The sequence below is a fragment of the Vipera berus genome (genome assembly GCF_964194415.1).
Source record: "Vipera berus genome assembly, chromosome: 8".
NCBI lineage: Eukaryota > Metazoa > Chordata > Lepidosauria > Squamata > Viperidae > Vipera > Vipera berus.
In genome coordinates this window covers 18,668,375-18,680,578 of record NC_138211.1, presented here as the reverse complement: position 1 = coordinate 18,680,578, position 12,204 = coordinate 18,668,375, and positions in this window count along the sequence as shown.

The following is a 12,204-nucleotide window of genomic DNA, read 5'->3' as shown; positions in this document are numbered from 1 at the left end:
CTGATCCCCCAAACCTCAGTCTGTTACAATGAGGTAAGATGAATTCTTTCTTTAAAAAAAAGCTACTGATCTATTGGATGTGTCAGTGTAGGATGCCAAGCAGTGGTGGGATTCAAATATGTGAACAACTGGTTCTCTGTGTGGATGCTGCTTCCAGAAGTCCATTCTGGGCCTGGGCAAAAAAAATTAGCTACTGGTTCTGCCAAACTGGGTGTGAACTGGCTGCATCCCACCACTGATGCCAAGGCAGGATGCTAGAAATGAACATTTAATAATTTTTTTTCTTAATGGTTCAAATGTCCAGGGTGGGCAAGTGGAAGTCCTAGTTAAGAGAAGAGCAGAACACCTCCATACTAAATGTATTGTTGTCACTGTGTGTTGGGGGGAGAGAGCACGGGGGGAGGCTCAGCTAATCTCAATGTACACATGTTGTACTTTGACAATAAAGGTTTATTATTATTATTACTATTATTATTATTATTATTATTTGGGGGGAAAAAGAACTGAGTTACTTATGTGGTCAAAGACAACCAAATATTCTAAAAAACACTACCAACACTTGCCTGAAAGGTGACTAGTTTTACCATATAGTATTGCATTTAAGTCCTTAAGTGCAGTTTCTCAATTTTCTCTAAAACGTTGTTTAAAAATTGGGGGAGGAATCATGCTTTTATGACTTAGTAGGTGGGTGTACATGCAGTTTATCGTGTACTTGATCAACAAGTAAACAACAATTTATGTTGAATCTACAAAGAATCAGTAAGTGACCTTGGCCTCGCAGTATTACACAAGCAATTAATGCATTTACCACGGCTAAGTTCTGTCTATTATTCTGCTTAAAAGTACATGTGAGAATGTCACCTGGTTAGTGGCCATGTGGGTCATTTGCTGCAATGGGGACAAGTACACCTTGCAATAAGCCACAATGTAGTATGTTTCTTTTCTTTTTGGCTTCAAGCAGTATCCGAATTCACCTGTAGTTTGTAATCCAGGCTTTATAATTGAATGTGAAGCCTACCTTTTGTGGCATATTAACTATTTTCCCATTGAGTGAAACATGGTTGAGCTCAATGTAAAAATGCAGTCACTACCTTCTTTTTAAAGGGATTTTTAATTAACTTTATTAAAAACAAATTTAAAAAATGCGTAAAATTATAAAAGGGGGGAAAACTGAAGAAAAGCCCAAAATATACAAGATGTATATTTGCAGACATCAATAAATTGAAGCCATAGTAGTTTATTACAGTTATTCATAGGTAAGGTAAAGGTAAAGGTAAAGGTTCCCCCGCACATGCGTGCTAGTCGTTTCCGACTCTAGGGGGCGGTGCTCATCTCCGTTTCAAAGCCGAAGAGCCAGCGCTTGTCCGAGGACGTCTCCGTGGTCATGTGGCCGGCATGACTAGACGTCAAAGGCGCACGGAACGCTGTTACCTTCCCACCGTAGTGGTCCCTATTTTTCTACTTGCATTTTTACGTGCTTTCGAACTGCTAGGTTGGCAGAAGCTGGGATGAGTAACAGGCGCTCACTCTGTTACGCGGCACTCGGGATTCGACCCGCCAAACTGCCGACCTTCCGATCGACAAGTTCAGCGTCCTAACCCACTGAGCCACCGCGTCCCATTCATAGGTGCTTTGTGTTAATTCTGCAAATCACCAAATAGTTGGAGCTGTAGTATTCGAACGATGCCCATTTTTTTTTGTCCAGAATTCAAAATATTCTCTCAGAGTTGAGTTAATGCATATACAGTAATTGCTCCTTACCAAAATGAAACAATACATTTAAGTAAAGCATCAATTTCACTATATCTCCAACAACATAAATGCAGTGAGGCCATTTATAAAATAGTATTTCTTGCAATGTAAAAATGGCTTGAACTTTTTGCTTTGTTTAACACCTCCTCTATTTTTGTTGGCTGATAAAAGATGTAATTAAAAAAAGAAAAATACATATGCATATACTGAAAGGACTTTGATTTTTGTAAAAAGGACAAAACAAACAATAAATATTTTTAAAATTATGATAAAACAGGCGTCCTCATAGCTCTCCTCTTCTCCCCCCTCTATCCTGTTTTTCCCCCAGCCACTAATTGCTGCTTGAATATTTTTATATTTTGGGCATTATTACTCATTTCTGTTTTTATTGTTAATAGTAATATTCAGTTTCTGCTTTCTTCAAAAACCATATTCTAAGTGTCTTAGCTTGCCTTGCTTGATATGTTGTATATAAGAGAACCATTCTTGAATTTGGTTGGACTTTTGCTGTAAATATATACAGTCAGTTTTTCCAGTGCCTCATATTCTTTAATTATAGTCTCTTGATCCTGGATTAATGGCAATATTTCTCTTTTCCAATGTTGTGCCAGACTAATTCTTGCTCCCGTCAGCATACATCTTAATAAATTATGATCATTCATGTATATTCCTTGGAATTATACTTCATAAAAATATTTGGGTTTGAATTCAAATTTTATTTTAGAAATTTCAGAATATTCTGTTGTATTTCTTTCCAGAACTGTATTTATTATTTTTTTTACATAGCCATCACATATGATAAAAATATTCCCTTTTTGTTGTAACATTTCCAACATTTATTGTTGAATGATGTATCTATCCTGGCAATTGGTGATGGGAGTTATATACCATCTGTAGAACATTTTGAACCAATTTTCCTTCGAATTGTAGCTTGGTGGAAATTTTACTGATTTTTCTGTAGATTGTTCCATTGATTTCCTGTTTTTGCTTCTTTGAAATTTTGCATACATTTTATCATATATTTTTTAAAGTTTGTTCTGGATCCGTATTGTATTTAAGTAACAATAATGGAATAAAATTGCTTTTTATTTTATTTTTTACAGTTACTTGCAAATAAATTAACCATGGTGGACTTCTTCCTTCATTAAGAAAGTCTTGTTGGTTCCCTACTCTGTTTCTTGAACCCAGATGTATCATGTTGGCAGCAGTTACTGTTTTTGTTTTTTTAAAAAAGAGCTGGTCGGATACAGAGATTTAAAATGCGGAAAGCCAAAGTCAATTTCCCTTTTCCTAAACTTTTCTCATATGTTTATTGCAAGAATAAAATCATAGATGGGGAAACATTATGCTTTACTGAGTTTTTTGGAAAAGAGATGGAAAATAAATGTAATACATAACACAAGAGAACAACAGAGTTGGAAGGGAACTTGGAGAAATAATAATAATAATAATAATAATAATAATAATAATAATAATAATAATAATAATAATAATAATAATAAATAAGTTGGAAGGGACCTTGGAGGTCATCTAGTCGAACCCCCTGCTCAGGCAAGAAACCCTATACTGTTGTTATGAGGGAGACCTTAGCTCCGCGGGAGGCCACCGTTCCGCAGATAGTCGGTTGTGAGTCTCTCTTCTTGAGATGCGGCCCTGGTGCGCAGTTGGGCTTGCTGCTGGTGTACCTTTCACCTAGTCACGCAGCAGCAGCCCTGCCTGAGCTTCTCGATGTCCTCTCTGGGTTGGTGGTTGAGTTCCCGAAACTTATAGTTTTGGGGGACTTCAATCTACCATCTCTGGGAGGATCATCTGAGTTGGCTCGGGAGTTCATGGCTTCCATGACGGCCATGGACCTGACGCAAGTAATTTCAGGACCGACTCATGAGGGAGGCCACACCCTTGACCTAGTTTTCTTATCTGGGCGGTGGTTAGATGATCTTGGTGGGGGCTCCCCAATTATTATGCCCCTGTCATGGACCGATCATCATCTCCTGCGGCTGGTCTTCCGTTTTGCCACCCCCCGCCGTGGGTGTGTGGAACCAGTTAGATGGTACCGCCCCAGACGCTTAATGGACCCCGCGAGATTCCAGGCAGCGCTGGGGTCCCCACCTGCCTCCCCCACTCACAGCTCGGCAGATGCCTTAGTGGAAGCTTGGGAAAGGGCAGCCACTGAGGCTCTTGACCGAGTTGTACCCTTGCGGCCCCTGACCCGATGCAGATCCCGTCGAGCTCCATGGTTCTCCGCGGAGCTCCGGGAGATGAAGCGCCGGAGACGGGGCCTAGAGAGCGGTTGGAGGTCCAGCCGATCCGAATCCGACCGATTGCGACTAAGAACCCATATTAGGTCTTATCTCGCTGCGATAAGGGTGGCGAGGTCTAATCACTTCGCTACCCTTATCGCGTCCGCAGATAATCGCCCGGCCGCTCTGTTTAGGGTGACTCGCTCCCTCCTTAATCAGGAGGTGAGGGAGGAACCCTTGCAGGGTCGTGCCGAGGAGTTTAACAATTATCTGTCGGACAAAATCACTCGGATTCGGACCGGTCTGGACTCCGACTGGGCAGAGTCTGGCGATCAGGACGCGGGTGGTCTTGTCGATATCACTTGGGAGGAGTTTGATTCTGTGACTCCGGAGGAAGTGGACAGGATTATGGGGAGACTGAGCTCCACCACATGTTTATTGGACCCGTGCCCTTCCTGGCTGACTTATGCAGCCCGGGAGAGGACACGCAGCTGGTTCCAGGCAGTTATATCAGCTTCTTTGAGTGAGGGTAGCTTCCCTGCCGTCTTGAAAGAGGCGGTGGTGAGGCCCCTCCTCAAGAAGCCTGCCTTGGACCCAGCTGTATTGAACAACTTTCGTCCGGTCTCCAACCTTCGCTTTCTTGCGAAGGTTGTTGAGAGTGTGGTGGCGCACCAGCTCCCTTTGGTCCTGGATGAAGCGGATTATCTAGACCCGTACCAATCGGGTTTCAGGCCCGGGCACAGCACGGAGACGGCATTGGTCGCGCTGGTGAATGATCTCTGGAGGGCTCGGGACAGGGGTCATTCCTCTGTTCTAGTCCTATTGGACCTCTCAGCGGCTTTCGATACCATCGACCATGGTATCCTGCTGCGGCGTCTCAGGGGATTGGGAGTGGGAGGCACGGTTTTACAGTGGTTCTCCTCCTATCTCCAGGGACGCTCGCAGTCGGTGTTGACAGGAGGGCAGAGGTCGACCGCGAGGTCTCTCGTTTGTGGAGTTCCTCAGGGGTCGGTCCTCTCGCCTCTCCTGTTCAACATCTATATGAAACCGCTGGGTGAGATCATTCGTGGCTTTGGAGTTGGGTATCATCAGTACGCTGATGATACCCAGCTTTTTCTTTCTACCCCAAACCACCCCAGTGATGCCCTCAACGTGATGTCCCGTTGCCTGGAGGCGGTTCGGGTCTGGATGGGGAGGAACAGACTTCAACTCAACCCCGACAAGACCGAGTGGCTCTGCATACCTTCATCCCGGGTCTATTCGGATATTCCATCTCTTTCTATGGGGGGTGAATTATTACCCCCCGTAGATAGGGCTCGCAACTTGGGAGTCCTCCTAGATTCGCGGCTTACCTTGGAAGATCACATGGTGGCCGTGACTAGGGGGGCTTTCGCCCAGGTTCGCCTGGTGCGCCAGTTGCGGCCCTATCTAAGCCGGGATGATTTATGCACGGTCACTCACGCGCTCGTGACCTCTCGTCTAGACTACTGCAACGCCCTCTACATGGGGCTTCCCTTGAGGACCACCCGGAGGCTCCAACTGGTACAGAATGCAGCCGCGAGAGTTGTGTTGGGAGTTTCCCGATACTCCCACGTGACACCTCTGCTCCGTGAGCTGCATTGGTTGCCAGTTGTCTTCCGGGTGAGATTCAAGGTGCTAGTAATGGCGTTCAAAGCCCTCCATGGCATGGGGCCGGAGTACCTCAGGGAACATCTGCTGCCGGCATCAAGCTCCCTGCGCCCTGTGCGTTCCCACAGAGAGGGCCTCCTCAGGGTGCCACCGGTCAGAGAATGCCGTCTGGTGGCCCCCAGGGGGAGATCCTTCTCTGTGGGCGCCCCGGAGCTATGGAACCAGTTACCGGTTGAGCTCCGGACGGCGCCCGATCTGCGCTCCTTTCGCCGCGATCTGAAAACATACTTGTTCGAGCAAGCCGGCCTGGCCTGAGGGGGGATTGGTGGGGTTTTTTATCATTTTTATTGGGGTTTTTATTATGTATTAATTGTATTTTAATCGGGCATGCATTTAATTATTTTTTAATTCTTGTAAATTTCTGTGTTTTATTCTTGCCCTGTACACCGCCCTGAGTCCTTCGGGAGAAGGGCGGTATAGAAATGATAATAAATTAAATTAAATTAAATTATACCATTTTAGACAAGTGGCTGGCCAATCTCTTTTTAAAAACGTCCAGTGTTGGAGCATTCACCACTTCTGGAGGCAGGTTGTTCCACTGGTTAGTTGTTCTAACTGTCAGGAAGTTTCTCCTTAGTTCTAGGTTGCTTCTCTCCTTGACAAGTTTCCATCCGTTGCTTCTTGTCCTGCTTTCATGCGCTTTGGAGAATAGCTTGGCTCCCTCTTCTTTGTGGCAGCCCCTGAGATATTGGAAGACTGCTATTATGTCACCCCTCACCCTTCTCTTCGTTAAACTAGACATACCCAATTCCAGCAACCGTTCCCTATATGTTTTTGCCTCCAGTCCCCCAATCATCTTTGTTGCTCTTCTCTGTACCCTTTCTAGAGTCTCGACATCTTTTTTACATCGTGGTGACCAAAACTGGATGCAGTATTCCAGGTGTGTCCAACTCTACCCTCAAGCAGGAGACCATTTCAGACAAGTAACTGTCCAATCTTTTCTTAAAAATCTCCAGTATTGGAGCACCCACAATTTCTGAAGGCAAGCTATTCCACTGGCTTATTATTCTCTCTTGTCAGGAAATTTCTCCTTACTTCTAGGCTGGTTCTCTGCTTCATTAGTTTCCATCCATTGCTTCTTGTCCTGCCTTCAGGTGTTTGGGAGAATAGGTTGTCCCCCTCTTCTTTGTGGCAGCCCAAATAAATAAGTCTAAATGCCCCTAAAACAGACAATATTAAAATCAGTTATACTGGGATAACTAACAAGAGTACTTCATACAGTATTTGAGTGTTACAAACTCAAGTCAGGTCTGGCACAAGAAGAGAGGGACTGTTTCTGTTAAGTCAGGAGAAGTAGAAAGTGTTGGAAAATGTCGGTTCCCGCAAAGGTTCTGCCCTTTCTACAAATCGGTCACGGTCCCAATTCCAGTTCTTCCAGGCCTTTTCCCTTGCAATTGTATCCCACCCTACCCTGAGGAAATACAGAGCACTCTGCACCCAATGTGACAGTTTCATTCATAATCTCTTGGGCAAGAGACGACCAGCTTGGCTCAAAAACCTGTTAAGCATCTGCCTGCAATTGACTCTTTGGGATTTGCCTAAACAGAAATGGCTGGAACTACCTGGGAACAGAAAACCAGGCCAGTCAATAGCTGTTCTTTTCCAGTGGCTCTGACTTCTGAATGAAATTGTTTCTCCTTTGGAAGAGGCCTATTTTAGATTATTTTAAGATGTGTTTTTGGTGTTGCTTTAAATAAAATTGTAAGCTGCTCTGACTAGAAATACCATTAGATCTTGGATAAGTGAATGAACAAATAAAAGACAGGCCAAATAAAGGGAGGGAAGGAGGGAAGGGAGGGAGGGAGGAAAGAAGGAAGGAAGGAAGGAAGGAAGGAAGGAAGGAAGGAAGGAAGGAAGGAAGGAAGGAAGGAAGAGATTACTCTACCTAAGAAGTTTCATGATTGGTCACCATGAACCATGTTAGCTGAGGAACAAAAGCAGGAATCTGTGGTTGCTCAAGGAAATGCATCCATGACAGTGAAGTTTAGCAACTGCAATCAGGGTGGAGAAACTTGGATGCAAGTCCAAGGGTGTGAAACTATGTGTTAAGTAATCCAGCGTAACATGGTTCTTTTGCCCTGATTTCCACTTCATGGCAGCCTGTTGTAACGTAGCTCCTCACATTGCACAAATGCTTCTGTGTGCTCGACTTATAAAGCTATGCTACGTAAAGTTAGATCATTGGTCCACCTTCCCCAAAATTACCTACCCTGGGCCTTTCCCCACTTGCATCTTTTTTCGGTAATCCCTGCATTCCCATGATGTTGCTTTCATCTCATCCCCAGTGCATGAGTAATAATAAACTCTTCCTTACCTCCAGTTTTAAACTAGCATTTCCCCCGCTTCAGTCAGTGTGTGAAAACTGGTAGGCTTGGTTGTTACCACACCAGATAGCTTCCCCAACTTGATGGACAGCTAATTGTCAGATTGTTGGGGCAGAGGGAAAACCCAAGAGCATTAAACCCACTGTCAAATTAAACCTGGTGAACAAAAGTTCGGCAACGAGAGAACTACATGGTAAAGGGGGAACTTCCCAGCGTACCAATCAGCTGCCAATGGGGCAGCATCCTGCTTTTTCATAGGCATCAAGTTACGGCAACCTATCTATGAAAACTAGAGGAACTGCATGGTAAAATGGGAGATGTTTATCGAAAACCATGTACTCAAGTCACATCCCTGCCCCTTATCAGCCTTTCAAGATAGACCAAACATGAAAATCAAAGATGTGCAAGTTGTTACTACTTTTATTATAAGTATAAGAACTTGGCAAGTTTGATCATGCTTCCCTCCTCCCTTCCATTATTTTTGTCAGAACAAGGGAGGGTCATCGCTGAGACACTTTCTCAGATTATATTTCTGCCAGATCCATCATGGAGATAAGACTGTAAGTAGTTCCTTCCTGGAACAGTTTGCTCTCAGTGTCCACTCAGCTGAATAAGGACATCTACTAGCGTCCCAGCAGAGGCCAGCCCACTGCCATTAAGGCAGTGGTGGGATTCACATATGGGAACAACCGGTTCTCTGTGTAGATGCCGCTTCTGGAAGTCCATTTTGGGCCTGAGCAACAAAAAATTTACTTGTTCTGCCAAACTGGTGCGAACTGGCTGAATCCCACCACTGCATTAACAGACCATGATCCCCATGGCATCCAACCCCCTTTTTGAAGCCAGCCAAGCTGGTAGCTGGCACCGTTTCTCATTGTGTCAAATTGCAAAGTATAATTATGAATTGCAGTGTGTGTGTGTGTGTGTGTGTGTGTGTGTGTGTGTGTACACACACACACACACACACACACACACACACACAGATATAAAAACCCTTTTATCTTGATTTTTCCGGGATTCAATTTTATCATGTCACCTTTGGTTGTAAAATTTTGGAAATGGATACACAGGCAGTCCTCAACTAATAAGCACAACTGGGACCAGAATTTCTGTTGCTACGCAAGATGGTTAAGTCAGTTGTGCCTGATTTCATAACCTTCGTGGCCATGGTTAAGTGAACTATTGCATGACCCTGAGATAGTGCAGCCATCGTAAGTATATGCCGGTTGCCAAGTGCCCGAATTTTGATCATGTGACCGTGAGGATGTTGCGATGGTCGTAAGTGTGAGGACCAATTATAAGTCACTTTTTCCAATGCTATTGTAACTTCGAACGATCACTAAATGAATAGATGTAAGTCGAGGACTATTTGTACTGTGCGTCTGTCCAGGTTCTGATAGACAGTGACAAATAAAGCAGAACTCCAAGGCTTGGAAATTCGTCAAGGAACATGTTTATTAGTTACAAAGTATCGGCACATCAAAAGTGAAACCAAGTCTGAAGACCCATGTAACAATTCCCCAATACAAAGTTAAGAAATCCCACCTCTAAAGCTAGGCAAGCAACTACATTTCCCAATACATCTTCTTGGCGAGCTTTTCATGAAATGCCCAGCCTGCAGTCTCGGGAGCAGCCGATGACCTTGGTTCCCATGGGATAAAAGAATATTTTGACTAGCCAAGCACCTGGCAATCCCCACTCCCTCCTTTCTATGTGTCAGCCGAAAATGAATAGGGAAAATGGCTGCAGCCACATTCATTTTTAAAGTTGACAGCACTTGAGTCATGTCTCCTCTCATCCACCAACTTTTTAAACTAAAAAGCTCCAAATGCTTTCCCCTTTCCTCATAGGAAAGTGCCTCCAGGCCCTTGATCATCATACTTGCCTCCAGAAGTTGTGAGTTCTCCATCACTGGAGGTTTTTATGAAGAGATTGGACAACATTTGTCTGAAATGGTATAAGGTTTCCTGCTTGAGCAGGGGTTGGGCTAGATGACCTACAAGGTCCCTTCCAACTCTGTTGTTCTGTTATTCTCTCTTATTATCCTAACTTGCTCCTGGTTTTCTTTACACTGTGTCAACATCATCATTGGACAATTGATAATTACCTCACAATCTGCTTCCTGATCAGCTCCAGCTAGCTCTGATCCCATCAGTTTATGGCACTTGTATACATCAGTATGTATTTGTTCCCATTGAATGACAGCTGCCTATTTGATCCTCACTCCTCTAATGTGCAAATATTCTTTGGCGCTCTTCATGATCCACTATTGTATTTTTATCCCTTAATGTCAGCAAACTTGGCTATTCCACTAGCCTGTTTCCAAATGCTCTTTTCCCTCCATGACTTGTAAGCTGTACTGTAAGGGCCCAACTGGAAAATCTGTGACGTGCATTTTGTGTGGTAGATTTTTAGCAGAAGTTGTGGGAAGTCCTGGTGAGGCCTGTGGCATCAGAGAGGAGACCTTGCCATGAAATTTGGATAAAAATCATCCCACCCACAACCGACTTTTCCATTAAAGCATGAAAAGCTGTCACCATTAATTTAAATTGAATAAATGTGTAAATAAATAAATAAATATCAACAAATTCAGGCACCCAAAATTTGATCTAATGGGAGCTAAAAATGAAATAAGTCAAATGGTAGCCTAGAAGAAACCAGTATGGAAAAGACATGCAATATAATATACTACACCAGAAGCTATGGATTACAAATCACAAACATAGAGTTCACACATTGTCCTAAGCCGAACCCAAAACATATTATGGTTTAGCACAATAAATACATCCAGCTAAGCCTGCTAAGGAAGCATCAGTCCATTTTGATCCTTAAAATCCTTTGGCACTGTTTCCTCAATTTCTGTGAGATTTCAACGGGGGAAGAAAACCTGCCAATTTAACTCTGTTTGTCCAGTCTGGCTGCAAGCCAACTGATTAAAAGAAAAGCAGTGACACTGCTTGAAATGGGTTAGAATAGAAAAATAACTTTATTCTCACTTTGAATGTACACTAATTGGCATAGATTTAAATGAATTTTTGTTGCAAAGGGTTGGGTTGTGGTACGTGCTGGTTGATTTTCATATGGGCAGTCTGCCCTAATAAATGAATTGAGTTTAAAGGAGAAGGTATTTTCCAATTATCTGTGAAGAGGCAGGAGTGTTTGTATAACCTCCAACAGGAGATGCTCATTTGTCTGCTGGAAAAAATCAAATTGCTAATATCCAGCCAGCAACAGTTGGAACAGCTGGTTATCAAATAACAGATGTGAAAGAATAAATACCAGAATTATTAATGAAAGCAACAGGAATGACCTAGGTATCCAACGTTTGTTCTTCAGGTAAGGGATACGATTCTGTTTCTAATTTAGATGAAGCACTTGTATTTGGGCAACTTGCTAAACTATTTAATCTATTTTGTTAAAGAAAATGCTACAGGAAAATGGTCAGGAAGAAAAAACAAAAAAAAATAGAACAAGCAAAAGTAGAAAAGAATTGTAAACATAAAGTTAAACATCAGGTAAAAAATGTTTAATTTTATTAAACATTCATTTAATTTTTTCATATTTAAGTATCTTACATCAGTCTGAAACTTTAGATCGGGGTCTTCAAACTTGTATGATTTATGGACTTTCCAGAATTTTCTTTTTTTTTTTTAATCCCAATTATCTCGCCCTTCTCCGAAGATTCAGGGCGGCTTACAATCTAAAGCACAACTCAATGTGCTTAGCAATAGCCTTCATTCTATGTATTTGCCTGCTTATTAGGGCTTTCACACACACACCCCAAGCGGCATTATTACAAAGTCAGCTTAATTGCCCCCAACAATCTGGGTCCTCATTTTACCTACCTCGGAAGGATGGAAGGCTGAGTCAACCTTGAGCCTGGTGGGACTCGAACCTGCACTAATTGCAGGCAGCTGGTGTTACTTAAGGAGGCATTAGCCCACTGCTCCACCAAGGCTCCTGGCTGAGGAATTCTGGGAGTTGAAATCCACAAGACATACAAGTGCCAAGTTTGAAGACCCCTGCTTTAGATCATTGTTAAAATGAAGTAAATATGATGCAGTTGACTGTAGTCATCAGTGTATTATGAATAATAACTCAAGATAAAAATTATAAAAGTTTATAAAGCATTTAAAAATATCCTTAGCAAATCAAACAAAAATTTTAATGTTGAGATCTTAAAACAAACCCAAATATGG